Source organism: Orbicella franksi, chromosome 9, assembly GCF_964199315.1.
Source record: "Orbicella franksi chromosome 9, jaOrbFran1.1, whole genome shotgun sequence".
NCBI classification, from domain to species: domain Eukaryota; kingdom Metazoa; phylum Cnidaria; class Anthozoa; order Scleractinia; family Merulinidae; genus Orbicella; species Orbicella franksi.
The window spans coordinates 8,111,930-8,127,142 of NC_138153.1; the positions used below are offsets into that span (position 1 = coordinate 8,111,930).

Below are 15,213 nucleotides of genomic sequence, written 5' to 3' on the forward strand. Positions count from 1 at the left end.
ATGACTATTGGAAAAACATCTCACCTCGGATAAGTAGATAATGCTTTTCCTATCTTTACAGTCCAAGAGTGTTAAAAATCATGATTCTGATTGCAAAATTGATAGATTTTCAAGTTTCGTACCATTGCTGTATACAAGGGTACGGTTGTCTTGTCCACAAAGTGCCATAATTTAGATCAATACAATACACGTGCACTGTATTATTTTCGAGAATAATTATCATAATGAGACTACCGTTTGTTTGAAAGGACTTTGAGCTACTTTGGGTCGAACTTTTGTTGGCCTAGTTCATTTTCGCGTGGGAGGGAGAGGGGGTGGAGCTATTATGTGAAAGGACATCTTTCACTTTTCATTTTACGTTCTTAGGTGTTCTAGGAATTTAGCGTCTGAAAACGTTTCGGTGAAGAGAATACCACGACGTAAAAGGTCATAAAAAGATTCATTAATAATCATTAAATCCAATTTTAACAGCTAGCTCATACTATTAACTAAGTTAGAAAGCATTATCCGTAATTCTTAGAAGCGCGAACAATACAGCCCATATTGGATTCCATGGGAATTCTAGCTATTTCATTTCTGAAGAAAATGCCAAAATTCGAAACCGGATCAAAACACTACTGTTTTCTGAGAATTTACATAGTTATCAACTGTATCTAACACGACTGTAAATTTATTAGTTGACAAGGTAGTGTTGATTAAATATTCTTTTTGTCTCTCTCCCTCTCTCGCTCCAGACGGCTGATGTATCACTTTTGACAGAGAGGGCAGCCATCTTAAATCGCAGTGCACTGTTGGAATCTGGCACAAGTTGACTATTGAAGACATCAGATCTCAGATAAGTGCATTATTTCTACTCTCGTTAACTTTTAACGGTTTCAGTAATTTACGAAACAGACTAACTAGAGTTATTGTCTTGATGAAGAACCAAATTCTAAGAATTAATATTAACAACAATATGAGAAAATCAGTAACGAGAATACACATTTTGAGTATGGGACGTACTTAAGAGTTACCACTTTGAAAAACGAAATTCTCAGAGTTGACATTTAAAACAATATGAGAAAACCAGTAATGAGAATATCCATTTTGAGCATGGGATGTGTTAAAAGTTACCACTCAGTTCGTTATGCTGAAGGTCAACCTGAAACTCTCGAATATCATTTCTTGTAATTCATATTTTTTTTCAAGGTCTTGATGAAGACCAAAACCAAACGTTGCGGAAATGTAGATAAGAGAAAAAAATATTTTGCTTCATTGAAAACAATGGTGGTTTCTTTTCGAGAAAAATTTAAAGGAAGAGGAAGGGGTAGTAATTAAGACATGACCGCGGCTTGTCAGTAAAATCAACTCGTGAATACTCGCTAGTTTTCCCATTAAGCCTGAGATGAATGCTACATCGAATGGTTGTTTTGCATGCATAAATCCTTTACATTTGAGCAGTATTCTCGAGAATATAAAGTGAAGTATCTTAATTGAAAGGTTTTAATCTTCCAGTTCGTCACTTCTCATACATCGCAAACTACTTGTAAGAGTGCTGTTTGAGTACAACCGTATTAAAATTACTTTTAAGATTTAAAGTAAGATCGCTCTAAAAAGGGCTTCTTCTGTTTTGTTTGTGTTTCTGTCGAGTAAAGAAGGATTTTGAATCTTTAAAAAATTTTGGAAAAGCTGTTTTGTTTTGTTTTTGTCGAATAAAGAAGGTTTTGTGTCTTGAAAAAATCATGGACACAGCATGTCAGATATCGGGACTACAATAGATCGTTTTTACTGTCATGCCTTAAAAAAAGAAAAACAAACAAACAAGAAAATGCTATCTTATAGAAGATAAATAAAGAAGGCACCTGCAGGTTTTAGGTCTATGCGCTATCCCAAACTTCAGATATTCGCCTAAATGTTTTGCACAAATTTACAGAGCCCAGTATGGTGCCGGCATATTGGTGTACTTACGTGGTACACGAATCTTTCTTTGGAATATTTATTTGTTATAGAGTTTCTGATGGATCTACCAAAATACTAGTTCTGAATATTGAAAGGGCATAACACGATCAACTGTGTCAAGGAATTTGAACTCGATGTATTGCGTACTTTTTGAGCGACGCGGGCTTAAAAGCTCAAAATTTTACGAAGAATGTATAAGCTCATTTAGCGCTTCTGCCACCGAGAAATTTTGCAGTTTGTGAAAGCCAATTTCTCCTCGAATATTACACCCAAAGAGCCAAAAGCTTCACCAGTTAATAAGTTTCACAAGCTCTTTAAATTGTTGTAGTCAATTCGTGTCTAGCGTGATACCTTCTCCGTGCAAAGTGGTATGTTAATGAGGAAAGATGTCAGCAAATAAGTCGGCAAAGATTCGCCAATATGGCGGCCGGAAAATAGTTTGAAAATAGTTTGATAATCTGGAGCCTACTTGATTTGTTTGGCCACTGTTTGCCTGCACTGCCCAAACCTATAAATTAACACTTTAATACCACTTTTTTTATTTCACAAAGGGGTAACAATCATGAAATAAGTATATCGACAAACGCGATCGTAGCTTTATGTCCCGCACTGCCATAACTCTAAAATTCAAAATGCAGTTGTTTCCAAACGAAGGACGTTATTCCGCTGAAATGTTGTGAAGATATATACTTTTCGCACCTCTTATGCCTGGTGAGGATAGAAACTCTAGTGGCTCTTTAGGTTTGGATTTTAAAACTTGATGACGTCACGTGAAAACGTTCCACTGAATTGAGCATGGAATAAAGTCTCTTTATTCAGATCTAATCATTAATTAGTTCTACAATAATAATTAAGACAAAATCCGAGAGGAAATCGACCAATTTCAGTTTTAATTGGACAAAAACCTTATTCCAGAATGTTTGTAAGCATATTACAGTCCTTTTCGCATTTTCTAAAAGCTTGAGATTTAAATAGTTGCCTGAAATAACACCGAAAACAATTTCCCATGGAAACGTGAGAAAACAAATTTCAAAGTTCAGAGAAGTTGTGCAAACAAAGGTAACATGTCATCATCAGTTTCATTTCACCAGTAATTTCTAGTGTTTCATATGAACTTCAAAATCTGTTTTAGACATTTGGTGTTGTTAAAAATAATTTCCTTTGAGAAGATATTTGAAACAGTCGCACAGAAGTTGGTAAGCAATTGTAAGAGGAGACCAAACACCTTTTATACCGTCACTGGAATTTTTTAACACGGGATTTGGCAAGATGACTTACACCAATACCACAGTATACAAGCTTATTGAAGTGCCTTTGAAATTAGCTAATTAGTTTTTACTTGCATAATGTTTACATCTATGGAGCCCTGAGTAAATTTTTTTTCCGTAACGTCATGCTTATGAAAGCACGTAAGGATACAGTTTTTGGTACTGCAACTGACCCTCCACCGCCAACCCACCCCCAAAAAAGAATGAAAAACAGCCAAAACAGTGACCGTCGATAGGGGATTTCAGAATATATTTGGACATTGGCCCTTCAAAATCTGTACAATGCCTTTGGAGGATTAAATCTTTCACAGATTCGTAGATAGATCAGAAAGACCGAAAAGTTTCAAAAAACATAGCTATGACTTAATTTAGGTCTACAGGTTAAATTTCGCGGAGAAAACGTTTTTTCGCAATTTGCGGCGGTGAGTTCTCTTTCTAAGAATAAAGTTTCTCTCATCAAATTTCCGTGATACAATGTTAGCCGAAAACGTACCGAAGTTAAATTAACAACAAAACAAAATTGTACTTACTTGGGAAAAAACGTTTTGAATGACATTCCAATGTGCTAAAATATTCAGAAAATATTAGTTTTAAAGAATGCATCATGAATTATTATAGCTGATCATAGACCGAAAATTAAAACTGTGTTAACATATCGATATTAAAGACATGATAAAAGGTCAGTTAGAAGTGGAACTGGAAATCCTTGAAAAAAAAACGCAGTTTATATAATTAATAAATGGAATTTCTGTCGTTTACTGAAATCGACTTAAAAGATCATACTTCTTGACTGGTTTTAAACTCATTACTTTGTTTTCAATTTCATTAGAAACTGCATGCGAAAACCTCTGTTTTTCATACATGAAAGAATGAATTTTGAGTTGCAGATAAGAAATGAAACAGTTAGCTTAAACGACGATGGCTACGCCAGGGACGACTCCTGGAAAGAAAAATGATATTTCTAATCTCGTAACAATCTGGATATCTGCTCCGTACGCCAATCAGGACTTAAAACTTGCTCAAACTAAATATGTAATGCCAGCGATCAATTCCAAAACGAAATACAAAAAATTTGCCATCCCGACCTACGCTCTTCAAAATGCACAGGACCTGTTCATTTCACGTCACGGCTACAAAATGCACAGAGATTTAAAACGCACGTGCACGGCCATTCTTCTACTCAATAAATCTTTTGTTTGGTGACATTTTCGTTGCCGTTTTTTTTTTTTTTTTTTTCTTTATTTGGGTTGTTGTTTAATTTCCACAATTACATCAATTGCAATTCTTTTTTTCAACAATTAAGTTACAGAAAAACGAATAAAGTTTGGTTTACAGAGGTTAACAATCACACCATATTGAATTAATTAGGAAAAAAGATTTTGTCAATTCTTATATGTTGATACTTATTTAGCTTAACGATTTTGCTTAATAATAGCGTTGTCTACTTTAATTATTAGTTAAAATTGATTCTTCAAAGATCTTCTATTATTCTTTAAACAAATTCGTTTTATTCGATTTGAAATATATGTGTTTTTCAGTTTCATATTTAATTGCCTAAATTCTTATGAAGTGGCTCAAGGAAGGTAACGTTTCTCTACATCGACAAGTCCACAAGAAAGATTTTCCTAAAATTACTACATAATTAAATAGATCTTTCTCCTCCTCAAAAGACCCAACGGTAACGTCGCAATATGTAAGCGAGAGGCTTCTGCAACTCTTGATTTTACTCAAAAACTTTTCATTAACCTCATGCCAAAGAGAATATAAAAAAACAACTGAATTAAAATGGGATATTGTTTCCGTTAGCTGATGACAGGTGCAGTTGGGATTAGAAACGTAACCTATTTTACACAGGCGGTCATTAGTATACAGAACAGAATTCAACACTTTGTACCGAAAGGAGCGTAGATACGGTTCATTAGCAGCCCTCACTGGCAGAAGAAATGCCTCTGAAACTTGCTTGTCATCAATGCTAAATTCTTTCTTTAGCTTGACCCATTTATTTGGCTTTTCCAATTTTTCTTTTATAGGAAAACAATAGTCAAAGTCACATTAGCGCTTGCCTTTACTGTGCTACGCAATGTAAGAAGATTGGAAAAAAAAAATAGGCAATCATTATTAACATAATATTTAGATTAATAAATTTCTACGTGACTGAGACTGCCCTTCCGTCCAAACCTTTTCGTTGCCGTTGCCGTCGTGGTTTGCTTGAGCTCCCTAATGTTCTGAAAGTTAGAACACACGGGTAACTGGGAGCGTAGGGCGGTGTCTCGTAAGACATTTCCGTAAATTCAAATTTATAATCATATTACCTTTGTGGGATAACTGCTTGCAAATGATTTGTTTCTCTGCCTCTTTTAGCGAAATTCCGAGAGTAGTTAACGCAATTTTCCTGCGTTATTATTTTTTTTTCTTTGGTGACATCAGACGATAAGTGTTCCTGATTTTCGTGAGTGGATAATTTCCAGCTAGAACTGATACGAAAAGGGTCTGAAGACAGATGTCAGCGAGACATCAATTCTAAACCAAATCCGGTTGTTCACTGCATCACATGACCAAAAAATAAATGTACTATCGTTATGTTAGACAAAGGAAAAATTGTGACAGGCGAGAGAGTTTACAGAACTGTTTGGCTACGTATATACCAGCCCAAAGGGAAATAAATAGACGGTTTTCTTGCCAATTTCGAGTTAAAAACGGACTCTTCGTACATCACTTGCACAAAAAAGTGACTTGACTCAGCTCGAAAGCTCATTTCAAGGGCGCCGCTTTAAAAATTGCAAATGAGCCAACGGATAGTAAAGTTATAAAATTGACAGTGGATCAGCAATTAAATCTCTTGACTGAATTAAGACATTGCCAAAGAGTCAGGTGATGAGAATAAATAATACATCAACTATGAGATATTGCCATGATGTCAAAATTTACAATATTTATTGCCAAATTTTCATCTTTCGCATATAAAAATATACGAGAAAGAATGTAGCAGCTAAGTATTGAATGGTTCGTACTTTTAAGTGGAAAAAATATCAAACGTAAGATTTATTTTGTCAAATCGCTCGCATTGTGGGCTGAAATAGCGCCACAAAACACCAGCAGCAGATTGTTTTCAGTCGTGGGTCGTGACGAAAGCTGACTCTATGCATTGTTAAAGAGGAGGCTAGGTAGAAGAAATGTATAATTTACAAGCTCTTTGCGGCGTTCTTATTGGAAAAGGTCAGAAAAAAGAATTGGACTTATGTGTTTGAAAACTTTGTTTAAGTTCAATCTTGACACCAAAATTGCAGTACATGTTCAAGAAGGGAAATCAATGCTCCCAAAATAACCATTGCGTTTGATTGAAGAATTCTGGATTTATAAATTACCCACAGACAGGTTGTAAGAACTGTTCTTGCGCATATTGTGTAGATTTCATCTCGATACAGTCGTTTTTTTAGATCATTAAATCAAGCGGTTGCAATTTTTGGCAGCTCGACTTAGCATGTTTTTAAAAAAAAACGAAATGACGACTAAGATGGTCAACGACAAAATAGGAAAAAATTCCAAAGTAATACCAGGAGTGCGAATTTAATTCCTTGCATGGTACAGTCACATGAAAAATGATAAGGAAAAACAGTACTTTTGCTTTAAGCGTCCTGTACTTAAAAAGTTAAGGTTGTGAAGTTTTTAACTGGTGATTTGTAGAAGAAAAAGTGAGAAACTGTTGAGCTGTAATTCAGAGGTGGATTGTTTACAAATTCAAGAGAAAGACATCTTTGCGATTTTGGTGCTAACGAAGATGTGACTTTCCAGCGTTCGCTCCGCTCCAGTTTTCACGTATTGTTCCTAGAAAGCGATAACAAATTCAAGTTTAAAAGTCGTTCATCACTGAAACGTGTTATGTCGATTATAGAAATGAACTTTATTATTTCCAAGAAATAGTGATCGACAGCTCATTTCTCCTTTCTGCAGATGATGAGAATTTCAATTAATTTCAGTTAATTATAACATTAATTTCAACCAGATGATGAGAAAAAAGGAAGTTGTCAACTTTGGATCATTGTCTTGATGGAGCAGTGAATAGGCCATTTCCGAGTTTACCTTGTCCTTCTGTTTGAAAACGAGTTCTCATGCAAAATCACTTTGCTATTTATGGAAGGCAAATTTCACTCTCGACTTCTGAGTTTTTTCAAATTTCTTTGTGTACGATGACAATTAAAAAGTAAGATATTCAATACGCAGACACGTGAGTTAAGTTAATTATTCATTTCCAACGTTCAATAGTGCTGCCCACTTTGTTGCAAAAGTAAACAAGAAGTAAAGTTATATTATTCCATAATGATTAGTTTTCGATTTTCCATTATTTTATTGTAACCAGAAATAATTTGGCAACACTCTGTTAGAAATGCTGCGGGATAGCTTAAGGCATTTTAAAATTATTCACTACCTTTAAGATTCCTGGAAGGAACATAGCCTAGAATAATAAAATATTTCTGTTTGTCGTGAACGGATATTAAATTTTCCAGTTAGTACCGATAAAAAGTGGTAACTCCATGCATGTTTGGAGCGTTTCTAGCTACGGTCTTGAGAGAGGTGTCGGCGAGGCATCAAATTCCCCAACAAACCCGTTCTCTGTATAAAATGACTTACTATACACGACAAGTTCAGTGAGAAAATAAACGCACACTGTTTAATATGTCTGACAGTGGGAAACTGACAAGCGAGATAGTTTACAAATCTGATTTGCCATCAGTCTCCAAAATTAAACGAAATAGAGCTTTTTCTACCAATTTTGAGTTTAATTAAAATATGTTTCTTCACACTTCAGTTACACAAATAAACAGTAATTTGAGATTCTTGATTTAGCTCGAAAGATCATTTCATGGGCAACTTATAAAATAGTAAATAAGTCAAGTTAAATGCTTTGTCTTATGAATAATTAAGGTTTAAAATTGACAGTGGAAGGGCAATGTGTTCGTCACGTAGAAAATAGCGGTAAGGTAGACCTGAATAAACTTTTCAATTCTCAAGAACTAGAAATCAACATACAATTTCTCCTAGCTGTCTTAAAACATTCTCAAAAAGTCAACTGATGAGAATAAAGAAATAAAGCAACTGTGTAGGATATTGTCTTGATATCAAATCTGGCAATATTGCCGAATTTTCTAGTATAAGTTTAATCAGTGTATCCATGGATACCATGTGTGTTCCTTGCTGTTTTTAAGGTAGCTGAAGTAGATCTACAGTCCTTGTTCATTTTAGCATAAGACGTTGTTAACTTGACTTTCTATAGAATGATAATAGAATCCTGGTTAACGGATTTTGTGATAAAGTAGCACCCAAATATTGATGGCAACCTATCAAACCCAAAAGATACGAATAGCTTGTGTATATGAAAAGAAATTAAAGAGAGAAAAAACTTGACATAGAGATTTGAAATTTTTGCGCTCATTCTTGTTAAACCAGTACGGTTGGTAAATTAGCATATAGTGTCTCAGTGCACGTATTTCAATTGTCTAGATAACACTTACACTTGCCTCCTAACTGATCAATAATGATAATTCTTGTCAACAGGTTCACAGAGATTAGACGGATCCGTTAAGAAAATGGGCTGCAGCACTTATCAATATTAAATTCAACCACCTTAAAATAAAGTGTTAAAAAAAGGAGGTGAGCAAGACTTTGAAAAGACTTAAGTGACGTTTTGGAAAAACATTACTGAATTTTTGAAAGCTATTTAATCAATAAACGAGACTTGCAAAGTAGCTTTCATCAGCATTTTCTTCTCTGAAACAATGTGAATCAACGTAAAATACCTAAGTGAATTTTCGTTAAGTCTCTCCTGGTTTTAAGAAGGTGTAAGGGCTAATTAAAGGACTCGCAACTAAGAGCTCTTGAAACCTTGTACAACTTAAGATCATTAAATAACGAAAAAAGATATATAAACAAGCCGCAAACTAAGTTTGCGGCCAAATCTTGTGTCCTTGTCCATTAAATAATTAAACAAAGTATCGTAATCAATAAAGATCTAACCCCCCCCCCTAATGATCGCAACATGTCAACCCAACAGATCCCAACATTGCTGTGCGTAACATGTTGCGCGCGCTTCGCCACCCTGTTGATACGCGTTCCGACATATTACCTGCTGGTGGCTCATACTCAACTAAAACACCAAACACGTCGCAACAGGGTGGCAAAACGCACAACAGAGGAGGTAGTAGGGAGCAAGATGACTCTTTTTCCCTCCTTCCTCCTCCACAGAGGAGGTAGTAGGGAGCAAGATGACTCTTTTTCCCTCCTTCCTCCTCCATCGCATAAGTGAACAGCTTGGAACACAGCGTGGCAAAAACAGAACAAAGGCAGACTACCTTCTCAAAGTTCTGAGGAAATGTAACAGCAAGTTTGATTGCTGAGTCTAAGAGATGTTGTACGTAAAGAACATCAAACCTTCTCTTCACACGCAAACCGACTCCATTCGCGCCAAACTGTTTACGTGACACTGTCGTACATTTTTTTTTCTTTTTGTGTTTCTTACCTTGGGAATTATACCCATAGGACCCGCAAATATTTTATGTATTGTTTCATATTTTATATATTCGTATTACACCTCATACTTTTTTCACTTTTCAACTTGATAATGGCGTAACGTAGCGCCGAAACGTCTTTCGCTTTTTCAAATGTGTTTCAGTTAAGAATCTTTTGGCGTTTAACTTCTTGATCAATTATTAATGAGTTTAAGAAATTAATTTATACATGCAGTTAATGAGGGAAAATCGACTTTTCTATCTTTTTGCAAATTTCTCGAAAGCTATAAACTTTTAGGAAGTTTCATTGGTATATTCGAAGATAGTTCTTCAAAATTAATTGTTCTTTAGGGAACGTATTAGGGTGTTTGAATTTTCGAGTTCGGCCAACGATTCTCGAGATTTTCAGTCTCAGTGACTTTTAATCATTGAAAGGAAATCGAGAAATTATACTTTTAAAAAAAGTCAAGCTAATTACACAAAAACATCATTCAGAATTTAGATTAAAATGTGTGTAGGTATATCGAGCTTTTCTTTTTAATTTTACATTCGTGTAAAATACACACTTGGAAAAAAAATCGGTGCTAGGCCAGAAAACTATGAATAGCGAATTCTACCGTACATTAATTAGCACTGTCTGGCGTTAGTTTAGCTTAGCTCTGTTAGAGAGAAATCATAAATTACTACTGGCAAAAAAAATAATGGCATCATAAATTTATGGTTGGCTGAAAATATATAAATGTCGTCTTTTAAAATTGTAATAGTTCCAATTTTAATGCGTTCCCCAAATGTACGTAATTAAAAACTAAACAGTAGTTTTATTTGGTCTTTTTTTCTAATGCATCTCCACCTGTCGAGCTGTCCCATTAGCTGGGAAGCCTGACTTGAACAAAACAGTTCTTTAAAAAAAGGGGAAAAAACACACTTTCCAATTTTTTCCTGACCAAGTCACGTGACTTCCAGGTCGTATCAGTGGTAAATAACCCAATGTCGTATCCAGGTTCTTTTCGGACTAATAGATTCAATATGGCGAACACTCCAACTGACATTGCAAATGGACTCCAAGTGTCCCTACACATTTATAAAATGAATAAATTAACGTCCCTTTCCCTTGAAAAGATAGTCAAAGGATCAAAGAAGTAGGATAAGAGAATGGGGCATAAATTAAGATTTTCCTAGTAAAAAACAAAATTGCATCTGGAGTAGGTAAGGCAAACCTGAAATTTTAAATTAAATCTTGAACAGAGTGGATCTTGAAAAGGATGTTATGTAGATCAAATCGCCAACTTACATGTCTCAGAACGTTACTGGGAAATTTAACATATTTTGGCCTGGGAGCCATGATGGACAATAATTATTACTTGGTACTCCAGGTACATGGCTTTAAGTTTTGTTGTAAGCCAGACGCCATTATTATAATGCCTCTTAACATTGGAGACAACTACATCAAACAAACAAAACAAAACAAAACAAAAACCAATAACAATATTTCTTCTTGCCAAGTCATTCAACTTGTGTTCAATTCATGCACATCTCTCCCTGGGCATCTGAGAACTGACAACCCTCTCTGCCCAGTAGACTCCTGCTAAAAGATCCCGAAAAGTTTTTTGCACCCGAAAAGCATTTGCTAAATCTTAAAACTTTTGACTACAGAGCTGTTTTATCCATGTATTCTTAATACGAACAGAGGTTCTCCTCATGCAAGACGTTTTAGGCGTATACATCACTCTGTCTCATACCGATTAACTAAAAATGGCTTTTCGGGCCCAAAAAGATTCAGGGCTTTCGAGAAATGGGCCCCCGACCTTTTGGGCTCAACATTTGTTCACAGAAACATTTCACCGCCCACATCTCTATATGTAAAGCGTCTACATATAAGAATTAGCAGTGTTTCAACCTAGGTGTTGAAAGAGCGACTAGAGGATTTGAGTTCCCAGGTTAACAAGTAAAACCAGTAAGCATTGTTTAATGCAATCCATGTCACATCAGTAAAAGAAATTACAATTTTTATTAACTTCAAGTCCAACCTCTTATATTTACATTGCAAAAGTTAGTTAGATCATTTAATTCTGAAAGGCTGCAAGGTGTAACAGATAGCTACAACAGATTAACGTAATAGTTTTGGTGTAGAAGTCTCCATCAGAAATGTCAAGTTCTAACTAAAAGATCCCCAGAAATGTGGCTTCATTCTTCTGTGAAAGAAAAAATATATAACAAAATTCGTAAGGGCAAGATACTTTATTAATTGTGGGTACATTCCATCATAGTATACCCCTTGATTTAGCCCATGAACACGCCCTGCCAGTCAGGTACAGCATAAAAAAGACAGGAATGGCCTGCAAGCTGTCACCCTCACTGCAACTGAGAAAAGGCAGTGTCTCTAATTTTAAATTATTTGCAACTAAAGAAATAATCTAAACCTTAGACTTTTCTTTACAAATTCTCAATCCTTTGCCCCTTAAATTTCACAACAAAGTAATAAATTCAAACAACATACATTCCATTTATAATACTTTTCTTATCTTGTATTTGGAGAAACGTGAGAGGCAAAAGAGTAAAATGTCTAATGTGCTTGCCCCACCTCATACCAACACCCCCTCCTCCCCCCCCCCCCCTGCAACCAAGACAATACAGGGAAGTATAATATGTACATGTACCAAACCACTTTTGATACTCACATGCAGTTGCTTCTTCCATTTCTGCTAGAGCAGCTAACAAAGTAGAGAAATGAAAAATCACAGTTACACACCAGTAGATAGTAAAAATGCTGTGATGTTATAAGAGAAATGTGTGTCCCATAGTCTGTCAGCACTGTGCGGAGGGGATGTGATTGAGCCACAACAAAAAAATATCTCGAAGCAAATAAATAAACGTGTGGACAGACTACACGTACAAGTATGTACCCTTACTGGTACTGTTTCCACCAGAAGCTGCATGATCATTTGTAAGCTACTTAACTATATCAATAACATGCTAATGAATGCTGAAAAGGAAATTTCTGATAGGTACTCTGAACTGTCTGACTCTACACATGTATACAGACCACGAAGATGGACCTTGTACACAGTACATCGTAGCTTCAGCAAATTGTCTTTGCAAGACCATTGCACAAACGAAAATAGTTTGTTGCCGCAATAGCCGCTCATTTCCACGTCTCTCTCATTCCTACCTTTCAATGGTTATTAACAAATTTTGTGACTTTGATTACAAACATGTATCACCTTTGTGACATAACCTGAAATTTGTCCAGAAAATTTTCTGACAAGACAGCATTGTTCACAGAACATGTTTCCCTATCAACCACCCAAGAATTTTAAAAGAAAATCAAATCTTTCTCCAAAATAAGAGTGCTTGCCTTTTTTTGAAGAAAAGATTTCAGATTGAATCCAATAGAAATTCAAGTATTTAACAAGTGGACAAAAACTTTGTACCAATATTACTTACATCGTAATGCAAACTTCTGTTTGACTATTTTAAATATCTTCTCAAAAAATATCATTTCTAACAACACCATATGTCAAAAACACATTGTGAACTTCTTATGAAACAAGTGAAAGTACAGGTGAAATGAAACTGATGATGAGATCTTACCTGTGTTTGCAAGCACAATTTCTCCGAACTTGCAAATTTATTTTCTCGAGTTCCCATGGAAAATTGTTTTCCGTGTTAATTTCAGGCAACTGCTTGTACTTACATGTGCATCTTTAGCTTTAAGAAAATGTAAAATGGACTGTAAAATACCTAAAACTATTCTGGTACAAGGTTTTTGTGCACTTAAAACTGAAATTGCTTGATTTTCTATCGGATTTTGTCTTAACTGTCATCTTTGTTTTGGCACCCTCTTTACTGGTTTTGAGGTTTGGTGCTTTTTTGCAATCATGAGATCCACAAGATCAAAAAAATGGCAGATGTTCAAATTTATCATGATCAAAGTCTCACATCACATGACACCATCATCTTGGATTTACTCTTGAAGTTATGAAGGGGCAAAACCATTCTGCCTTAAACCTACTTTCACACCCTCCCCACACCCACAGTCCAAAAAAGACCAACAAACCCAGGTTTTAATCAGGCTTAATATTGGTTTAAATCCTACATTGACAACATATAACCTCCTTCTCAGCTTTTAACCTTTCAGCTCTCTCTGCTAAAAGTTGAGCCCTTGGCCACCATGGTACATTTTTGTGCTTTTTAACCATATCTTCATAATTTTCCTCGGCTCTTTCTTCATACTGATGTGCCTTATAACCAAGCCACAGAAAAGCACTGGTGTAGAATACATGCAGTTGCAAAATTTTTAGGTTAAATTAATGTACAACAATGTACATTTAATGAATCCTGAACCCATTGTCTACCATCACACATGATCCACTTTAAGGTTTGAAGGATGAGGCCCTATATGTATGGTGACACATTTCAAATGAAACTTAACGTAGCATACCTAAAAGCACCTTAACTTAAGCTTAAATACATAAATCCTCTGCAGTGGATGTGTAAGAACATAGACAAAACTAGTATGTCATTGTCTTTGCATGTATGTATTTCGTGGCTAGTTTGGAACGTTTGGCTCTGGTAAATGCACTCTTAACTCTGCAGTTTACATCACAATTGTTGTGTCCTGAACTAGTCGGTGCTAAGAAAGAATTCAACTGGATTGAACCAAACAACAACGATAACTTTTTCCGCCATGACAGCTCGTGCACGACACTACAACCGAGAGGATCTGGGTTCTAATACATTACACCGGGAGGGGATCTGGATCCTAATACACAATAACAATCTGAGCTATATTTCAGCTTACAAGTATCGACCATGCCCAATGTACAGGGTAAGCAAGCTTAATACAACTTAGCTCACACTGTACAAGTGTCGTTCAAAATGCAATAAAAATAATACCTTTACTTACTTATAAACGCTGGATAACCTCGCACCAGATTAGAGTAACACGATGCAAACAATCCAGCCCCTCCAAACCATAGTATTGTCCTTATTATTGTCCTAACAGCTAAGGAGAAAGACGACCAGTCTTGAGGAAAGTGTACACAAAAATCCAATATGGCGGCTTGTGTATGGGCTTAGCAGCCAAGCTTCTCGAAGTGAGCCGATTACTGCTTCATGTAAGCTTTGTGACAAAAGCCTCAACCCAACTTAGGAAGTAAGACTTGCATAAGATGTCTTAGATAGAAATTCGAGGGGAAAAATAGAAAGGTACATAGGCCCTGGATTAAAATATGTGTAAAAAAAAATAAATAAATACACCGAAATATGAAATAGCGTAACTGGTAGAATTTTCAGGCCACACTTCGTATTTTTTTTGTTGCAAAGATGGAGGGCACGAGCATCTCGTTTTCACGGCAGGGTGCATTACCTGAAACATCTTCTTAAACCTAAACTAGCAACATGTGTGGCTAATGCCCCATCGGTATTCCAAACAAATGCACATCACTTGAACTAGCACCAGCAGGTCACCTGCCTTAGTTTATTTTGAAAGCAGTCATTTTTAA

At 35.7% G+C, this 15,213-nt stretch overlaps 1 long non-coding RNA gene across 1 annotated transcript; it reads right to left on the reverse strand.

Annotated features, from left to right (window-relative positions):
- Positions 1–11,698: 11,698 nt before the first annotated feature.
- Positions 11,699–14,791, reverse strand: LOC145496741 (uncharacterized). The gene is made up of 3 exons (XR_014050593.1): positions 14,616–14,791; positions 12,388–12,420; positions 11,699–11,901 (listed from the first exon to the last, which is right to left on the reverse strand). It is a non-coding gene; the product is annotated as an uncharacterized LOC145496741 (long non-coding RNA).
- Between the last annotated feature and the right edge of the window lie 422 nt (positions 14,792–15,213).